The following is a 19,496-nucleotide window of genomic DNA, read 5'->3' on the forward strand; positions in this document are numbered from 1 at the left end:
TAGATAGATAGAAGATAGATAGATAGATAGATAGATAGATAGATAGATAGATAGATAGATATAGATGGACACCTAGCTAGCTAGCTAGATGATAGATGGATAGATAGATAGATAGATAGATAGATAGATAGATAGATAGATAGACTTTCAGAAGGAAGTCAAAGCACAATTGTATTAGCATCTGGGAGGAAAACCTCAAGACATGCAGTAAGACAGCTAACTGTCAGATGAAAATCACTAGAGACCAGGATAGGGGTAAACAAAGGATACCACCTGTATGCCCCACACAGTGGCCTTGAGGCTGGCAGGACAGAGAGAGGATAGGCACTTGAGGGTACCAGGAGCTCTAGAAAAGTGGCCTGTGTCTTTTCTTGGTAAAATTGAATGTGGTTTTTTTGGCCTCTTGCTTCAAACTTCCTAGAGCCAAGAAATGCCAGGAGGGTCTAATGGAATGGCTCTTGCTCTGCCATGAACTGAGTCTGGGCAAAGCAACCAGGGAGTACAGATCTTCCTCCTCACTTTCCCCTCAAGGACATCGTTCTCAAGGAAACCACACTGAGTTCAACTACAAGGAACCTGGACTTCAGGAGCAAGAACTGGACTGAGAATATCATCCCCTGATATTGCTGTCCTCCATGTTCTTAAACCTTATCAACTCCAAGGCAAGGAGCTCAATGGTATCACAGTAGCACACACACATCCTGCTATACAGAAGCCTTTCCTTAATCGTCTATGGAAAGCATTCTGTAATAAAGAACATCTTTCAAACTGTCCCTCTGTGCTCACACAGAGAAATGTTATTGAAATAAAGAAACACAACAGCAACCACAAAGGTGAACAAATCCCAGAGAGGACTCATGCTTCCTGAGCTTCCTCACCAGCTGTGTGCCAAGGAAACAATCATGGTAGATTGTGAATTCAAGTTCCCACCTACGGACTGAGGTATGGTTAACCATGTACATCAGGGTTAAAATGTGTGTTTGAGGTTCTGTTCTATGTTGGTCCGGTGTGTTTCTAGACTGCATTAGGTTCTGACACATCTCATTTTCCAAAGGACTGGCCTACCTGAGAGTACTCTGTTTGTGTGTGCCTTTGTGCAACACTGACATTACAGTCTGTTTCTAACAATTGGGAGGTGTGTCTTGGATTTCTAACTTATCCAGGAGAGTGTTTACTTCCCCTCATTTGGGAGAAACTGGTCCCCAACCATGTTGTGGTAGCCTGTAGGTTTCAGGACAATGATTCAATTCTGGATCAGTAAGGACCCCAGCATGGAAAGTTCCTAGTAACAGAAAATGGCACAAGCAACACCCACACTACCAGTCAAAGCTGAGTACAACCCACGAGGTAAAATTTCCCTGTGGAAAAGCAAAGTATTTCATGAGTGGTCAGGATATTCAGGAAGTTCAAAGTCAATGAGGGAGAAGTTGTGTCCTCAGGTGATGTGAAGGAGCATGGCATTCATAGAGTCCTGCAGTTCTTGGTCCCCAGTAGGTAGACCTTTTTCAAAAGGATTAGGAAGTGTAACATTGATGGAGGAGGTGTGTCACTGGGTCAAGTGTAGTGATATTTTGTTTATGTCTTAACAGATAAATTTTGCCTAAAGATCAGAGTGCAGAACTAAGACATTAGGGCCCAGGAAGGATTTGCACACTCCTTTAGTCCCAGGACTTGTGAGACAGATCCAGTGGGATCTCTGTTAGATCAAGGCCACCATGGGCAACACTAGAGTGAGTCTGTCTAAAAAAAAAGCTGCACCCATGTTTTCAAATATTCTTTATAAATGTTCTTTTACATTTAAAGGAGGATATGGTATAGATATGAATAATTTGCTTTGGCATGGAGTTTAAGGTCAATTTTGTTATAAGTATAAGTATTTCTGATCTTGATTAAGGTATTGTGATTGTATAGTTCATTTAAAAAATGTAATGTATAATTAGGAAATATAGGTTATTAATGGATAATCATTAATAATAGTCAAGCTTGTAGTCATGTTAATTTTCTAGACATATAGAGATATATTTCAGTTAGATAGGCATTCTTCATATCTTTTAAAGACTACAGAATATGGCATTTTAAATGTTATAATAACTTAGGGCTTTTCAAGACAATGACACACATCTGTTCCTGGCAGCACCAGCTATTTCAAGAGGAAGATGGGCATTGAAGAGACTCCTTATGGAGTTCGTTAGCCATTTGGGCAAGAAACTGCTCTTGCCTGGACTAATGCATAAACTGAATACGAAGAACCCACAGAGAGAGGACTGCTGAACTTGCCTAAAAGTAAGATGATCTTTCAGGGTTTCTGATTCATGAAAGAGTCTGCGAGACATTCTGCAGGACACAGCAGATAGTGACTGAACTGCCTTTGAAATTTCCTGCTTCATGGAAATGTCTGCTGGATGCTATGGCCCTGTAGGCTGAAGATGGATGCCCCAACGGTACAGAAGAACTTTGGGTGACTGTGCAGGCAGCGAGATGTCTCTGTCATTTCTAGAGTTTTGGAAGTTGCTTACTTCTTGTTAACTTAGGTAATATTATATCCTTCTGGAGTCTTTGATGGAGTCGAAGAATGGTTAGTTATAGTTATAGTTTTCCTTAGTTATGATAAAAGATAAAATATAGATAATATAACTGTAATTCTTGCTTTATAACTGTTTTGCTCTATGTAATTTTACTAGGTTAAAATGAAAGCCTTCTTTTTTGTTTAAACAGAAAAAGGGGAAATGATGGAGGAGGGTCATCTGTCTATGTGTTACTTTCATTGGTTAATAAAGAAACTGCTTTCGGACTTTGGTAGGACAGCCACTTAGATAGGCGGAGTAGACAGAACAGACTGCTGCGAGAAAGAAACAGAGACAGAGAGATGCCTGCCATGGAGCTGCCAGCTCAGACATGCTGAATCGTTCCCGGTAAGCCACGACCTCATTGTGGCATACATATTATTAGACATGGGGTGAATCAAGATGTGAGAGTTAGGCGGAGCTCTCCTGAATCCCATCCCAGCCTTTATCCAGGTACACCTTCCTCTCTTCCCCCCTCCCCTCTGGGGCCACAAGATCTCCCCAGAGCTGCTCCCTTGCACGCTGGGCCTGGGCTCTGGGCTCAGGCCGGCGGGGCAGTTCCTTTGCTTTGAGAGCCTGCCTGAGGACAGGCAAGCTCTGTCTCAGCTCAGCCACACTCCTGGCCAGCAAGAGAGAGTGATCTTCTAGCAGACATCCATTGGAGGAGGGGTGAATTTGCTACTGGCCCGAGGGCTTTGGCTAGGAGGATTTCAGACTTTCCCCGCCCCCCTCGAATTTCTGGTCACCAGGCAGAGGCGGCTCCTCCCTGCAGAGCTCTCCCAAATCCCGTCCCAGCCTTTATCCAGGCACACCTTCCTCTCTTCCCTCCTTCCCTCTGGGACCACAAGATCTCCCCAAAGCAACTCCCTTGTGCGCTAGGCCTGGGCTGTGAGTGCAACCCGGCAGGAGGGAGTGCCTGTGTTTCAATAGACTGCCTGAGGAAAGGTAGGTCTTCTGTCAGTGAAGTCCCTGCCCAACAAGGGAACCTGACCTGGTACCAGAAGATCCAATAGAGATCATTTAAAGAAGAGATGGGCAGACGTCAAGGCAAGAACGCCTCCAACAATCTAAAAAACAACATGAAAACACCAGATCCCAATGACCCTACAATAGAAGGTCTTGAATCTCTTAATTCAGAAGAAGCAGAAAAAAATGCCATTATGAAAGCAATAGAGTCCCTTAAACAGGATATGAATAACTCCCTTAAAGAACTGGATGAGAAGTACAACATAAAGATTGAAGAAATGAGTAAAGAATTGGATGAGATATATAACAAAAAGTTCGAAGAAATGAGTAAATCCATGAATGATACACTGGGAAACCAAGAAAAAACAATCAAACAGGTAATGGAAACAGTTCAAGAATTGAAAACTGAAATGGAGGCAATGAAGAAAACACAAAACGAGGGCCGGCTGGATATGGAAAATCTAGGTAAACGAACAGAGACTACAGAATCAAGCATAACCAATAGGATACAAGAGATGGAAGAACGAATCTCAGAGTCTGAAGATACCATAGAGAAAATAAATGCTCTGATCAAAGAAAACAGCAAATCCAATAAATTCTCATCACAAAACATTCAAGACACAATAAAAAAACAAATCTAAGAATAATAGGGATTGAAGAAGGAGAAGAACTGCAGATCAAAGGCCCAGAAAATATATTCAACAAAATTATAGAAGAAAACTTTCCCAACCTAAAGAATGATATTCCTATGAAGGTTCAAGAAGCATACAGAACACCGAATAGACTTGATAAAAAAAAATCCCCTCACCATATAATAATCAAAACACAAAACATACAGATTAAAGAAAGAATATTAAGAGCTGCAAAGGAAAAAGGGTAAGTAACTTATAAAGGTAAACCTATCAGACTTACACCGGACTTCTCTATGGAAACCATGAAAGCCAGAAGGTCCTGGATAGAGGTACTGCAGAAACTAAGAGACCATGGATGCAAGCCCAGACTACTATACCCAGCCAAGCTATCGTTCACTATCAATGGAGAAAACAAAATATTCCAGGATAAGAACAAATTTAAACAATTCGTAGCCACAAACCCAGCCTTACTGAAAGTAATAGAAGGAAAATCGCAACCCAAGGAACCCAACATTGCCAACACTGCCTACAATAAATCAGACATCTAGCGACCCTTCACGAGCTTAACTTAAAAAAGGGACACATACAAACTCTATTAAACAAATAAACAAAAAATCATAATAACCGGAGTCAACAACCACTGGTCATTAATATCACTTAATATTAATAGACTCAACTCACCTATAAAAAGACACAGACTAAGAGATTGGATACGAAAACAGGATCCAACATTCTGCTGTTTACAAGAAACACACCTCAACCACAAAGACAGACATCTACTCAGAGTAAAGGGCTGGGAAAAGGTTTTTCAAGCAAACGGACCTAAGAAACAAGCAGGTGTGGCCATTCAAATTTCCAACAAAATTGACTTCAAACTAAAATCAATCAGAAGAGATGGAGATGGACATTTCATACTCATAACAGGAACAATTCATCAGGAGGAAGTCTCAATCCTGAATATCTATGCCCCTAATATAAAGCCTCCTACTTATGTAAAAGAAACACTTCTAGAACTCAAGGCAGTCATCAAACCACACACACTAATAGTAGGAGACTTCAACACTCCTCTCTCACCAATGGACAGGACAATCAGACAGAAACCTAACAGAGAAATAAGAGAATTATTGGAGGTATTGTATCAAATGGACTTAACAGACATCTACAGAACATTCCACCCAAATAGGAAAGAATATACCTTTTTCTCTGCAGCTCATGGAACCTTCTCGAAAATTGACCACATACTGGGTAACAAAGCAAACTTCTACAGATACAAAAAAATATTAGTAACCACCTGGGTCTTGTCAGACCACCACGGATTAAAGTTAGAATTCAACAACAGTGCTACCCCCAGGAAGCCAACAAATTCATGGAAGTTGAACAGTCAACTACTGAATCACCCCTGAGTCAAAGAAGAAATAGAGAAAGAAATTAAAGTCTTCCTTGAATTTAATGAAAATAAAGACACAACATACTCAAACCTATGGGATACTATGAAAGCAGTGCTAAGAGGAAAGTTCATAGCACTAAGTGCCCAATTAAAGAAAACGGAGAAAGCACACATTGGAGACTTAACAGCACACTTGAAAGCTCTAGAAAAAAAGAAGCTGATTCACCCAGGAGGTCTAGAAGACTGGAAATAATCAAACTGAGGGCTGAAATCAGCAAAATAGAAACACAGAAAACAATCCAAAGAATCAATGAATCAAAAAGCTGGTTCTTGGAGAAAATCAACAAGATTGACAAAACCCTATCCAAATTAATCAAACGGCAGAGAGAGAACATGCAAATTAATAAGATCAGAAATGAAAAGGCGGACATAACCACAGACACAGAGGAAATTCAGAGAATCATTAGATCTTACTACGAAAATTTATATGCCACAAAGTTGGAAAATGCACAAGAAATGGACATTTTTTTAGATAAGTACCATATACCAAAGTTGAACCAAGACCAGGTGAACACTCTAAACAGACCAGTCATTCGTGAAGAATTAGAAGCTGTTATTAAAAATCTCCCTACCAAAAAGAGCCCTGGACCAGATGGTTTCAATGCAGAATTCTACCAGAACTTCCAGGAAGAGCTAATACCTATACTCCTTAATGTATTTCACAATATTGAAACAGAAGAAACATTGCCAAACTCTTTTTATGAGGCTACAGTTACCCTGATACCAAAACCACACAAAGACACGACCAAGAAAGAGAATTACAGACCAATCTCACTCATGAACATTGACGCAAAAATTACCCAATAAAATATTGGCAAACCGAATCCAAGAATACATTAGAAAAATTATCCATTATGATCAAGTGGTCTTCATCCCAGAGATGCAGGGCTGGTTCAACATATGCAAATCTATCAATGTAATCCATCATATAAATAAACTGAAAGAAAAAACCATATGATCATTTCATTGGATGTTGAAAAAGCATTGGACAAAATTCAACACCCATTTATGATAAATGTGTTAGAGACACTGGAGATACAAGGATCATACCTAAATATAATAAAAGCAATATACAGCAAGCTGTCAGCTAACATCAAATTGAATGGAGAGAAACTCAAAGCCTTTCCACTAAAATCAGGATCACGACAAGGCTGTCCACTCTCACCATACCTCTTCAATAGAGTGCTTGAAGTTCTAGCAATAGCAATAAGACAACATAAGGGGCTCAAGGGGATACGAATTGGAAAGGATGAAGTTCAACTTTCGTTATTTGCAGACGATATGATAGTGTACATAAGCGACCCCAAAAACTCTACCAAAGAACTCCTATAGTTGATAAACACCTTTAGTAATGTAGCAGGATACAAGATCAACTCCAAAAAATTGGTAGCCCTCCTATACACAAAGGATAAAGAAGCAGAGAGGGAAATCAGAGAAACATCACCTTTCATGATAGCCACAAATAGCATAAAGTATCTTGGGGTAACTCTAACCAAGGAAGTGAAAGACCTATTTGATAAGAACTTTAAGTCCTTGAAGAAAGAAATTGAGGAGGATACCAGAAAATGGAAAGACCTACCCTACTCTTAGATTGGGAGAATCAACATAGTAAAAATGGCAATTCTACCAAAAGCAATCTATAGATTCAGTGCAATTCCATCAAAATCCAATCAAACTTCTTCACAGACCTGGAGAGAACAATAATCAAGTTTATATGGAAAAACAAAAAACCCAGGATAGCCAAAACAATCTTATACAATAAAGGAACTTCTGGAGTCATTACCATCCCTGACATCAAATTCTATTACAGAGCAACAGTGTTGAAAACAGCTTGGTATTGGCATAACAACAGAGAAGTCGACCTATGGAATCGAATAGAAGACCCGGGTATTAACCCACAAACGTATGAACACCTGATTTTTGACAAGGGAGCTAAAGCTATACAATGGAAGAAGGATAGCATCTTTTACAAATGGTGCTGGCATAACTGGATGTCAACCTGTAGAAGAATGAAAATAGATCCATATCTATCACCATGCACAAAACTCAGGTCCAAATGGATTAAAGACATCAACATTAATCCGACCACTTTGAACCTGATAGAAGAGAAAATAGGAAGCAGTCTACAAGACATAGGCACAGGAGACCACTTCCTAAGCAGAACCCCAGGAGCGCAGACAATAAGAGAAACAATAAATAAATGGGACCTACTGAAACTGAGAAGCTTCTGTAAAGCAAAGGACACTGTCAGTAAGACAAAAAGGCTACCTTCTGACTGGGAGAAGATCATCACCAACCGTGCATCAGACAAAGGTCTGATCTCCAAAATATACAAAGAACTCAAGAAACTAGACACTAAAACTCTAATTAACCCAATTAAAAAATGGGGTACTGAACTGAACAGAGAATTCTCAACAGATGAACTTCGAATGGCCGAAGACACTTAAGGTCATGCTCAACCTCCTTAAAGATCAGGGAAATGGAAATCAAAACCACTTTGAGATATCATCTTACACCTGTCAGAATAGCCAAACTCAAAAACACCAATGATAGCCTATGCTGGAGAGGATGTGGAATGAGGGGACACTCATCCATTGTTGGTGGGAATGCAAACTTGTGCAGCCACTGTGGAAATCAGTGTGGCGGTTTCTCAGGAAACTGGGAGTCAACCTCCCTCAGGACCCAGCAATTCCACTCTTGGAAATATACCCAAGAGATACCCTAACATACTACAAAAGCATTTGTTCAACTATGTTCATAGCAGCACTATTTGTAATAGCCAGAACCTGGAAACAACCTAGGTGCCCCTCAATAGAAGAATGGTTAAAAAAGGTGTGGAACATATACACATTAGAGTTTTACTCAGCGGTAAAAAACAATGACATCTTGAATTTTGCATGTAAATGGATGGAAATAGAAAACGCTTTACTGAGTGAGGTAAGCCAGACCCAAAAAGAAGAACACAGTATATATTCACTCATAAGTGGATTCTAACCATAATTAAAGGTTTTTGAGCCTATTATTCGTGATCCTAGAGAAGCTAAATAAGAAGGTGAACCTGATGAAAATCATGTAGCTATTCTCCTGGAGATTGGAAATAGACAAGAGTGCCAGAAACCTCATCTGGCGATGGAGGGAGATGGAGGCGGAGACCCACGTTGGAACACTGTACCTAGCTCCCTAGGTCCAAACAAGAGGCAGAAGGAAGGAGAACGTGAACAAAGAAGGCAAGAGCAGAGGAAACCTTCATCCGACGTTGGATGGTGATCCAGATGGAGACCCACATTGGAGCACCGGACTGAGCCCTCCATGGTCCAAATGAGGAGCAGAAGGATGAAGGAAATGGAAAAAGAAATCAGGACTGCGATGGGTGCCATCACCCACTGATACAAGGGGACTGATCTAATGAGAGTTCACCAAGGCCAGCTGGAATGGAACTGGTCGAGCACTTGATCTAACCAGATTCTCTGAATGTGACCGGATTCTCTGGATGTGGCTGGCCCAGAGTCTTTCTGAAAAGCCATTGACAATGACACTGGGACTTGTTTCTTCTGCATATACTGGATTTCTGGGATCCAGTCTGTTTGGATACTCACCTTCCTGGACCTGGAGGGATGGGGGAGGAACTTGAACTTCCCACAGGGCAGGAAACCCTGACTACTCTTAGGGATAAAGAGGGAGGAGGAGAGGGAGTGGGGGAAGTGGAAGTGGGAGGGTGTTGGGATTAGGGGCAAAAATGGATACTTTTATAATTTAATAAATTTTGAAAAAAAAAAGATGTGAGAGTTAGCCAATAAGAGGCAATAACTAATGGGCCAGGCAATGTTTAAAAGAATACAGTTTCTGTGTAATTATTTTGGGTAAAGCTAGCTGGGAGCTGGGTGGTGGGAACGCAGCCCACCGCCCCTATCACTACATTCTATAGGTCTTTCCTTGTGTGAGGCGATGTGTCCCTGCAGGTAAGGCTTGAGGGTCCAAAATACTCCTCCCTTTCCCAGTGTGCTCCCTGCTTCCTGCTTCTCTATTGAGATGTGTGCTCACTCAGAGGTTCCTGCTGTCCTCCCATTGCTCCACCTTAAGCAATCTAAACCCCTCAAACTTAACCCAATATCAACTCTGTTTAATCTAGTCTTATCACAGCAACAAAAAGGTAACTGATCCATGTTCATATGAAGCTCAAAGGGACTGCCAATTTAGATACAGAAAATGTCTTCCTTACAGATGGGGTGGGGTTGGGATCAGGGGTTGAGTAGGCTAGAGGGGGGCTCTCTGAGCTTTTATGGATTTAGGGCAGGAACAGGAAGCATTCTGTCCAAATTGAGGTCTTGGAAAAGTGAAGAAAGGAAGAGACACCCAAAGACAGGGATGAGCCAACACCTGAGGAAAGCCTAGAGGCTCAACCAGCCATTCATTATAACTGTCTCTGACCCAGCTGAAGTGAGACACAACACTGCAAATTGCACCTGCAGCTCATATTCTCTCGCCCACTGCTAGCATGGGATCCCCCTTCTTTTATTCCATGCCCTGTACCTGCAGAGAACCTGAGTGACCTTGGCTCAGAGTTCACTGAAGGGAGGTGCAGTAGTCTAAATGTAATTGGCCCCCATACTCTCATAGGTAGGGACACTATTAGGAGGTGTGTCTGTGAGGGAGGGGGCATGGCCTTGTGGGAAGAAGGGTGTCACTGTGGGGGCAGGCTTTCAGACTTCCTATGCTTAGGATCCCTCCCAGTGTCTCAGTTGACTTCCTGTTGCCTCCAAGATGTAGGGCTCTCAGCTACCCCTGCAGCACCATGTCTGCCTGCACCCTGCCATTCTCCCCATCATGATGATAATGGACTGAACCCCTGAACTGTAAGCCACCCCTGTTCTATTTTTCTTTATAAGAGTTGCCACGATTATTTGTCTCTTCAACAGCAATGAAAATGCTCTGAGAGGAGAAAGGCACCACCTGGGCACAGGCAGCAGCTCTTCAAACTGGGTCAAAGTGCCACACAGATCTATTGAGGCTTTAGAATTTACTTAACTCTTTAAAATTACTTCCTCCTTCTTGACTGTCTTATTTGGATCCAAATGACTAGGCTACATAGTAGCTAGTAATACCTCCTCCTCCATCTATGCTAAGGAAAGGGAATGACTGTCCACATTTATTCTTTCAGATGTGTGACTCCTACAGGATCATGTGTCCTTATGGGAAATGGGCTCCTTTTATCATTGAGCAGAGCTCACCAAGATCACGATAACCACAGGTTCTCACCATCCTGATGTAGAGCTCATCAACATGGAGGCCACCGTGTTATTTGTCTGGTTCTTGATTGTCCATGACATCACAATGGAGACAACCACAGGCAAGGTCACCATATAGGTTAGTGAGACCATGAACACAGGTGATGTCAAGTACTCCACTGCCGTCAAGATTAATGCAAACACATGCAATGAAGCAAAATGGTGGCACCCATATACCTTCCCAGTGACACTGGAAATGTCAGGAGACCAACTCACCCATTTCTCTCAAATTAAGGAATAGAAAGAAGATATCCATGGTTTTCTTGTTTGCTTTTAGTTTTTCAGGTTTGTTTTGTTTTCATTTTGATATATTGTTATACATGATAGAGTTACAGATTTCTGGAGAGTTTTCCCAGCCATTTACTTGAACACAGGCCAGGTAACCAATGTAGCTGCCCCTTGGTGAAGACAGACTTGGAAAGGTCCTGTGATTTTGTAGTAGCCCATGGAATACTTGGGAAGAAACAACTTACATAGAACTTACATAGAACCCGAGGGATAGATTGTCAGGTGCTACAATAGGTATTGTAAGGAGCAGCTGCAACAGCTGTGGACCAAGAGCCATCTTGCTTGAGGTGGAAGTTGGATGCAGGCTATGCTGTTTGGTTCTGTCAAGGGAGAATGGTTGATTGAATACGCAGTAGTGACTGAAACCCAGGAACTGGCCTATAGAGTTGTTCCTGGTTGGATTTCAGATTTCACGTATCTGGCCCAGCACTGCCCGAGTGACAGATGTACCAGGCATCAGCGGGAAGAAATATTTAAAGGGAAGCCTGCTCTTTCTCCATCATATCTCCAAGCCTATTTCCCTGAAGGAGAAAGAGAATTATTTACCTTCTTGGGAGTCTTTCGTTCCTGTTGCAAGTTTTTCTGTTTCTTTCTTTTTTCTTTCTCTCTTTCTTTTTAATTTTTCTGCACCACTGATCCTTGGATACTTCTGGTTTTTTATTGCTTTCAAGTTACATTGGTAGGGACAGGTTGAAGAAATGAAGATGCTGATGCCATCCCTCTGCCAGTTCTCTCTGTTTGAATTTATGTTCTTTTGCATTCTTTAGATGATAGGAACTTCATACCAGACTGTACCATTGGAAGGGGTTTATCCTTGAAATGCTGCTTCCCTCTGCCTCCTGGTACAACTGTCTCTCAGGCAATGGCGATTCAGATATGTGAAATCTGAAATTCAACGTGGAGCAAGTCTTTAGGTCAGTTCTGGGGTTTCGGTCACTACTGGATATTCAATCAGCCATTCTCCCTAGACAGAACCAAACAGATACAGAACTAGGTTTATTTGAACTCTCTGGCCCACCCCGCATTTGTTAAGTGAAGTAGTCCCATCTACTATGTGGCAATGAATTCACGAATTGTCCTTAAGGCACAGACCGGGAGGAATACACTAGTCATGGCATCTTTATACACACGACCTGAGTGTCCCATGTCTCCTTCCTGAACTTGCACACCAAGGCAGCAGGAACATGCCACTGCCTTTTTGTGTCCCCCACCCTAATAATCTACGTGACACTAGCAGAGAATTCATAGCTAGGGCATAGTTCTGGCATCTTCGTGTTACAGGGTCTCCACACTACTGTGGAGGATGCAGATTAGATGAAGAGGCACTTCCATCTTCTTTTTAAAAACTCGTTGCATTTTTTTAAAACCTGGCGATTTCTACACTAGAAAAATCAAACCAAACACAGTCTACATGCTTCCTCTAAGTGAAAAGCATGCTTTATCGGTTGCCTGTCTGTGATACATTACCCTCCAGGTTGTCCATAAATGTTTTATGGCCAAAACGTTTTGCACTGTGGCCCATTTCTTCTTTTTCTTTTATTTGCTTTTTAATTTTTAGAAATATTTATTTGTTTTACATCCAGACCATAATTTCATACCCGACCTCTCCTCCCACCCATTACCCACCCAAACCTCCCCCCCTGTGCACATGCTATCCACTCTTCCTCATTATATTCAGAAAAGCTCAGGCCTCCCATGGATATCGACAAATATGGCGTTTCAAGTTTCAGTAAAACTAAGCACCGTGCCTTGAATTAAGAATGGGCAAAGGCAAATCAGTAGGAGAAGTAGGGGTCCCAAACGCCAACAAAAGAGTCAGAGACCGTGTTTTTGCTACTGTAAGGAGTCCTACAAGAAGACCATGCTACACAACTGCCACATATATGCAAAGTGCCTAAGTCAGTCCCATGCAGGCTCCCTGACTGTCAGTTTGGTCTCTGTAAACCCAATGAGTCCAAGTTACTTGATCCTGTGGGTTTTCTTGGGATGTCTTGACCCCCCCCATCTCTACAGTCCTTCTACCTGCTCTTCAACAGGATTCCCTGAGCAAATTTTATGAGCAGGAAAGACTGTGGGTCAAAGATTATGTAAGTAGATTGTTGCCCACTTCCTCTACTGGTAGTCTTGCCTGTTCACAGGAGAGTTCAGGTTTTGTATCTGCTATTGCTAAGACCCATACCTGGTGTCATCCTTGTAGTTTTATTGGAGCCTCCATTGCACCAGGTGTCTACCTGACCCAGAATATACACCCACTTTTAGTATGATATTTCAGAACTCGCTCGCTAGTCCCTCCCCTACCTGATCCCTCTTTTTCCCATCCCTGTGTGCCCCTAGTTCACCCATGAAATGTCTTCTATTTCCCCTTCCCAGGGAGGCCTGAGGACCTCCCTTGAACTCTTCCTGTAACTTAGTCTCTCTGGGTCTATAGCGTGTAGTACGATTATCTTTTAGAGTTAATATCAACTTATATACGTAAGTCATACCGAGTTTATCTTACTCAGTAAGAATTAACTCACTGAGGATGATTTTTTTTCTATTTCCATCCATTTCCCTGATAATTTTATAATGAAATTGGTTGTGATAGCTGAGTAATAGTTCACTGTATAATATTTATTCTTCCAATGAGGGACATGTAGGTTGTTTCCAGGATATAGCTATTATAAATAAAGCTGCTATGGACATAGTTGATCAAAAGTCCTGGTAGTAGGATTGAGCATCCTTTGGGTATATGGACAAGAATTGGGCAGTTGGGTATTGATTTAGTAGTTTTGATTTGCATTTCACTGATGGCTAAATATCTTAAACATTTTTTAGTGATTCTCAGCCACTTGAGAATTTTCTATAGAGAATTCTCTGTTTAGAACTGTATACCATTTTAAAAATGGATTATTTGTTGGTTTTTTTTCATGCCTGGTTCCTAGAGTTCTTTCTGTATTTGGACAGCAGCACTCAGTGAGATGCGGGCATAGTGAAGATCTTTCATCATTTGTAGGCTGCCATTTTGTTCTATTGATAGTGTCCTTTGCCTTACAGAAACTTTTCAGTTTCATTAGGTTCCATTTAGTAATTGTTGATTATAGTGTCTGCCCTATTGGTGTTCTATTGAGGAAGGCGTCTCTTGTGTCAATGCACTAAAGGTTACTTCCCCACTTTCTCTCCCAACAGGTTCAGTATATCTATTCAGGTTGAGTTTTGGTCCACTTGGACTTGAGTTTTGTGCACAGAGATAGATATCTATCTATTTTGCATTCTTTTACATGCACACATGTAACACCAGAAACATTTGTTGAAGATGCTTCTTCTTTTCCCTTGAATAATTTGGCTTCTTTTTTGAAAATCCAGAGTCCATAGGTGTGTAGATTTACACCTGGGTACATTTAGGTTCCATAGAATGACCTCTCTGTTTTTATACCAATACCATGTGGTTTCTGTTATTACTATAGCTCTGTTGTAGAGAATGAAATCAGGGATGTTGATATCTCCAGATATTATGATTTTATTGGTCATGATTGCTTACGTTAACCTGAGTTTTTTGTTTTTCTATATGTTATTGAGTATTCTTTCAAATTCTGTAAAAAATTATGTTGGTGTTATATTAGATTTGTTTTGCTAAGATAGCCATTATACTATGTTAATCCTACCGATCCATGAGCATGGGAGATTTTTCAACCTTCTGAAATCTTCTCCAACATATTTCATCAAAGATATGAAGTTCTTGCCATTCAGGTCTTTCACTTGCATGGTTAGAATTTCACACAAAATATTTTATATGAATTTCTGACTATTGAAAAGGGTCTTTATTTACTGAGTTCTTTCTTAGCCTATTTATATTTGTATATTTGAAGGCTATTGATTTTTTTAAAATTAATCTTGTATCAGCCACTTCACTAAGGGTGTTTATCAGCTGTTGGAGGTAACTTCTTGAATTTTGAGGAAAGATTGTATGTAATATTTTCTAATCTGCAAATATCTGTGTGTTGACTTCTTCCTTTTATTTGTATCCATTTAGTTGTCTTATTGTTTTAGGCAGAGCTTCAGGCAGTATATAGAATAACTATAGAGTACACAGCTTTGTCTTATTCCTGATTTTGGTGGAGTTGTTTTGAGTATCTCTCTATTTAATTGAATGTTGGCTATCGGCCAGCTGTATAATGGTTAGGAATGTCACTTGTGTCCCTGATCTCTCCAAGACTTTTATCATGATGAGGTGTTTGAAGCACGAATAATAAAAGCCAAGTGTCAGATATTGGGGCTCAACCCGAACACCAGAAAAGCAAAGCAGCCAAGCCACTAATGAAGTCTTAACCTCTACCAAGGCTGGGCAAGCAGAGCCTGTACAACTAAGCCTTCCCTCCCTCCCTCATTTATAGTCCCTCTAGTGATAGGATTGAGACTTTGTGTGGTTTAGGTTTCATGGTGTCAATTGCTTCATAAAATGAATATGAAGATATTCCTTTTGTTTTTATTTTGGAATAATTTGGGGAGTATTGCTTTTAGCTATCCTTTCAGAATTTGGTATAATTCTGTGCTGAAACCATCTGGCCCTGGGCACGTTTTGGTTGGCAGATTTTTAAATGCTCTTTCTATTTCCTTGAGGGTTATAGGTCTATATAAATCACTTATCTGATCTTGATTTAAGTTAGTAAGTGATTTATGCAGAGAAAACTGTCTTTTTCTTTCAGTTTTCCAATTTTGTGTAGTACAATTTTTGAATAATGGCCTAATGATTCTTGGAATTCCTCACTTTCTGTCTTTATGACCCCATTTTCATTTCTGATTTTGTTAATGTGGATATTCTCAGTGTGTCTTTTAGTTATCATGGATAAGGGTTTGTCTTTCCTGTTGATTTTCTCAAAGAACCAACTTTTGTTAATTTGTTTCTTTGCATTGCCTTCTTTGTTTCTATTCTGTTTATTTCAGCCCTGACTTTGAATATTTCCTGCTGTCTACTACTCTTGGGTGAGGCTGCTTCTTCTTGTTTTAGAACTTTCATATGTACTATGAAGTCACTGGTATGAGAATTCTCTCATTTCTTTATGCAGGCACTTAGCGCTATGAACGTTCCTCTTATCACCACATTTATTGAGTCTCATGAATTTGGGTAAGTTGTTCATTCATTAGCACTAAATTCCAGGAAGTCTTTCATTTCTCTCTTACTTCTTCACTGACTGGGTGGTGATTAAGTAGAGAGCTGTTCAGTATCCCTGAGTTCACAGGCTTTCTATTGTTTCTGTTGTTGATACACAGCTTTAATCCACGGTGGTCTGACGGGTTACAGCGGTTATTTCATATGTCTTGTATCTGTTGAGACTCGCTTTGTGACTGAGTATGTGATTGATTATGGAGAAAGCTCAATGAGGTGCTGAGAAGAAGGAATATACTTTTGAGTTTGGGTGAAATGTTCTGTATATATCCAGTAGGTGAATTTGTGTCATAACATCTGTTAGTTCCATTATATCTCTCTTTAGTTTCTGTCTGAAAGACCTGCCCAATGGTGAGAGTGGTGTGTTGAAGTTTCCCACTATTTGATGTGTGATTTAAACTTTAGCAATGTTCTTTTACAAATGTAGGTGCCCTTCATTTGGGTCAATGTCATCATGGTTGATTCTTCCTTTAAGGTATATGAAATGTCCTTCACCATCTCTTTTGATTAATATTTCTTTGACATCTCTTTTGTGAGTTATAAGAATAGGTACACCCACTGGCTTGTTAGCCCCATTTAATTGGAAAAGCTTTTCCCAAGCCTTTATTCTGAGGCAATATCTACTTTTGATGTTGTGGGTTTCTGGTATGCAGCAGAATGATGTCTTCTGGTATCACATCTATTCTTTTAGCCAGTGTCCTTTTATTGAGGAATTGAGTACACTGATGTAGAGAGATATTAATGACCACTGACTATTTCTTCCTGTTGTTATGTTGGTGGTGGTGGTCACGGTGGCATGTGTGTGTGTGTGTGTGTGTGTGTGTGTATGTGTGTGTGTGCTCGTGCATGCGTTCATATGAATATGTGTGTATATCCCCCTTCTATGGGTTTTGCCCGTGTGAAATTTTCTATTGCTTATGTTTACAGGGGTGTTTTTAACTTCCTTGGGTGGAATTTTCCTTCTGGTCCCATCTGTATCACTGGGTTTATGGAAAGATAATTGTTGAAATTTGAGTTTCTCATGAAATATTTTATTTTCTCCATCTATGGTAATTGAAAATTTTACTGGGTATATTAGTCTGTACTGGCATCTGTGGTCTCTTATTCTCAGAAATAAATCTGTCCAGAAAATTCTGGTCTACATAGTCTCCATTGAGAAGTCAGGTATAATTCTTATATATCTGCCTTTATATTTTGCTTGGCCTTTTTCCCTTGGAGCTATAAATATTTGTTCCTTATTCTGCAACTTTAGTGTTTGCTTATTAGGTAGAGTGGGGACATTCTTTTCTGATCCATCCTTTTGTATTTTGAAAGGTACTTGTATTTTTATAGGCAAATCCTACTTTAGGTCAGGGAAATTGTCTATGATTATGTAAAATACTTTCTCCGGGTTCTGGGGCTGAGATCCTTCTAATTCGAACCCTAACATTCTTAGGTTTGCTCTCTTCTTGATGTGACAGATTTCCTGGATGTGTTGTGTTAGTGGCTGTTTAAATTTAATATTTTCTTTGACGGATGAATCTATTTCTTTTTTTCTTATTTTTGTACCTGAGATTATCTCTTTCATTTCTTGTACTCTGTTGGGGATTCTTGGACCTCTATTTTCGATCTGTTTACACAGATTTCCCATTTTCAGAATTACCTCAGTTAGTGTTTTCTTTATTGCTTATATTCCAATTTTCATGTCTTAAATAGTTTCCTTCTCCTGTTTGATATTTTTTCTTAAATTTCTTGACATTCTTGAAGGGATTTGCTGGTAATCTCCAAATATGTGGTTGTGTTTTCTTGATTTATTAAGGCTGCCTTTCTTCTCTGTTTAAGGGCTTTTATCCTCATCACAAAGTTGGTTTTAAGATTATTTTCTTGAGGTCAACGGACACTGGGAGTGGAGAGCGGGCCCTAGAGAGCTCTGAGAGCACCACCGAGGCTGCTGACCTAGTCACCAGTACACCACTGCAGGAGACACAGCAGTCCCTGTTGACTGGAGTCACCACTATTACAGCCATGATTAGTGAGGCCAAGACCCTGCAGCCAGCTCCTGCCCCTGATGCCATCCTCAGGGATGCAGACACCAAGCCTGGCTCTATGACCATCACCTCAGGCAGAGACGTCCCAGGCTATCTCACATCAGCAGTGCCGGCTGGCAAGTACGAGAAGTTCATCTCAGGAAGGTTTTGGAGACAGTAAAATGGTTCCACGTAAAGTAGGGTTACAGTTTCTTCAACAGAAATGACACCAAAGAAGACATATTCGTATACCAGATTGCCCTAAAGAAAAATAACCCCAAGAAGTGCCTTCGCAGTGTAGGAGATGGAGAGTCTGTGGAGTTTGATATTGTTGAAGGAGAAGGGGGTGCAGAGCAGCAAATGTTACAGGCCCTGGTGGAGTTCCAGTTCAAGGCAGTAAATATGCACCAAAGCATAACCAGTAGAGATGTTATCCAGGTTGTAGGGGTTCTCCACGGAATTCCCAGCAAAATTATGGGAATAGGGAGACTGGGGGAAAGAAGGAGCAATCAGAATTCCTCATGAACGCCAAGCTCAACAAGACCAGCAAAGACAAGTGATGGACGATGCTGGCCACCAGGGTACAAACAAGAGACATGTATCAGTGAGACTGGATATGTATTGCAATTACAGACCACAGTTCCACAGGGTCCTCCTCACCAAAACAGCCCAGAGAGCACAGCAATGAACAGTATGAGAAAAATCAAGAAGAGAAGACTCAAGTGAACCTCTCTATTCAATGTTTTTCTTCATAAAAGTTGCTGTAGTCTTGGTGTCTCTTCAGAGCAATAGAAACCTGTCTCTTCAGAGCAATAGAAACCTGAAGACACTGAGGTTCAGGATTCTGGTCTGATTTCTGGGTATCAGAATTCTGGCCTGGCGTCTGATGGAGAGGATGGCCTCCTCCAGAGGTGCAGAGAGAGAAATATTGATAAGGAGAGAGGGACAATAAGTGCTAGGAGGGGCCTGAGTGGACAATGTCAGGAGCAGTATTATTGAGGATGCTTCCTGGGCTCTGGTGAAAGAGGGGCTTTCAGGGGAGGTGTGGGCCGGGATGTGTTCACTAGGTGAGGGGGAACAGGTATATTGGGCACTCATCAGTAGGGAAATGCGGGGTAGATTACCTGGTTTCCAAGATGCTGCCCTGGTCTTTGATGGGATGGAA

General features: G+C 40.8%; 1 pseudogene; it reads left to right on the forward strand.

Annotated features, from left to right (window-relative positions):
• The first annotated feature begins 18,329 nt into the window (after positions 1 to 18,329).
• Positions 18,330 to 19,086, forward strand: LOC148117410 (Y-box-binding protein 1 pseudogene; annotated as a pseudogene).
• Positions 19,087 to 19,496: the final 410 nt, after the last annotated feature.

Source organism: Myodes glareolus, chromosome X, assembly GCF_982192425.1.
Source record: "Myodes glareolus chromosome X, mMyoGla1.1, whole genome shotgun sequence".
NCBI lineage: Eukaryota > Metazoa > Chordata > Mammalia > Rodentia > Cricetidae > Myodes > Myodes glareolus.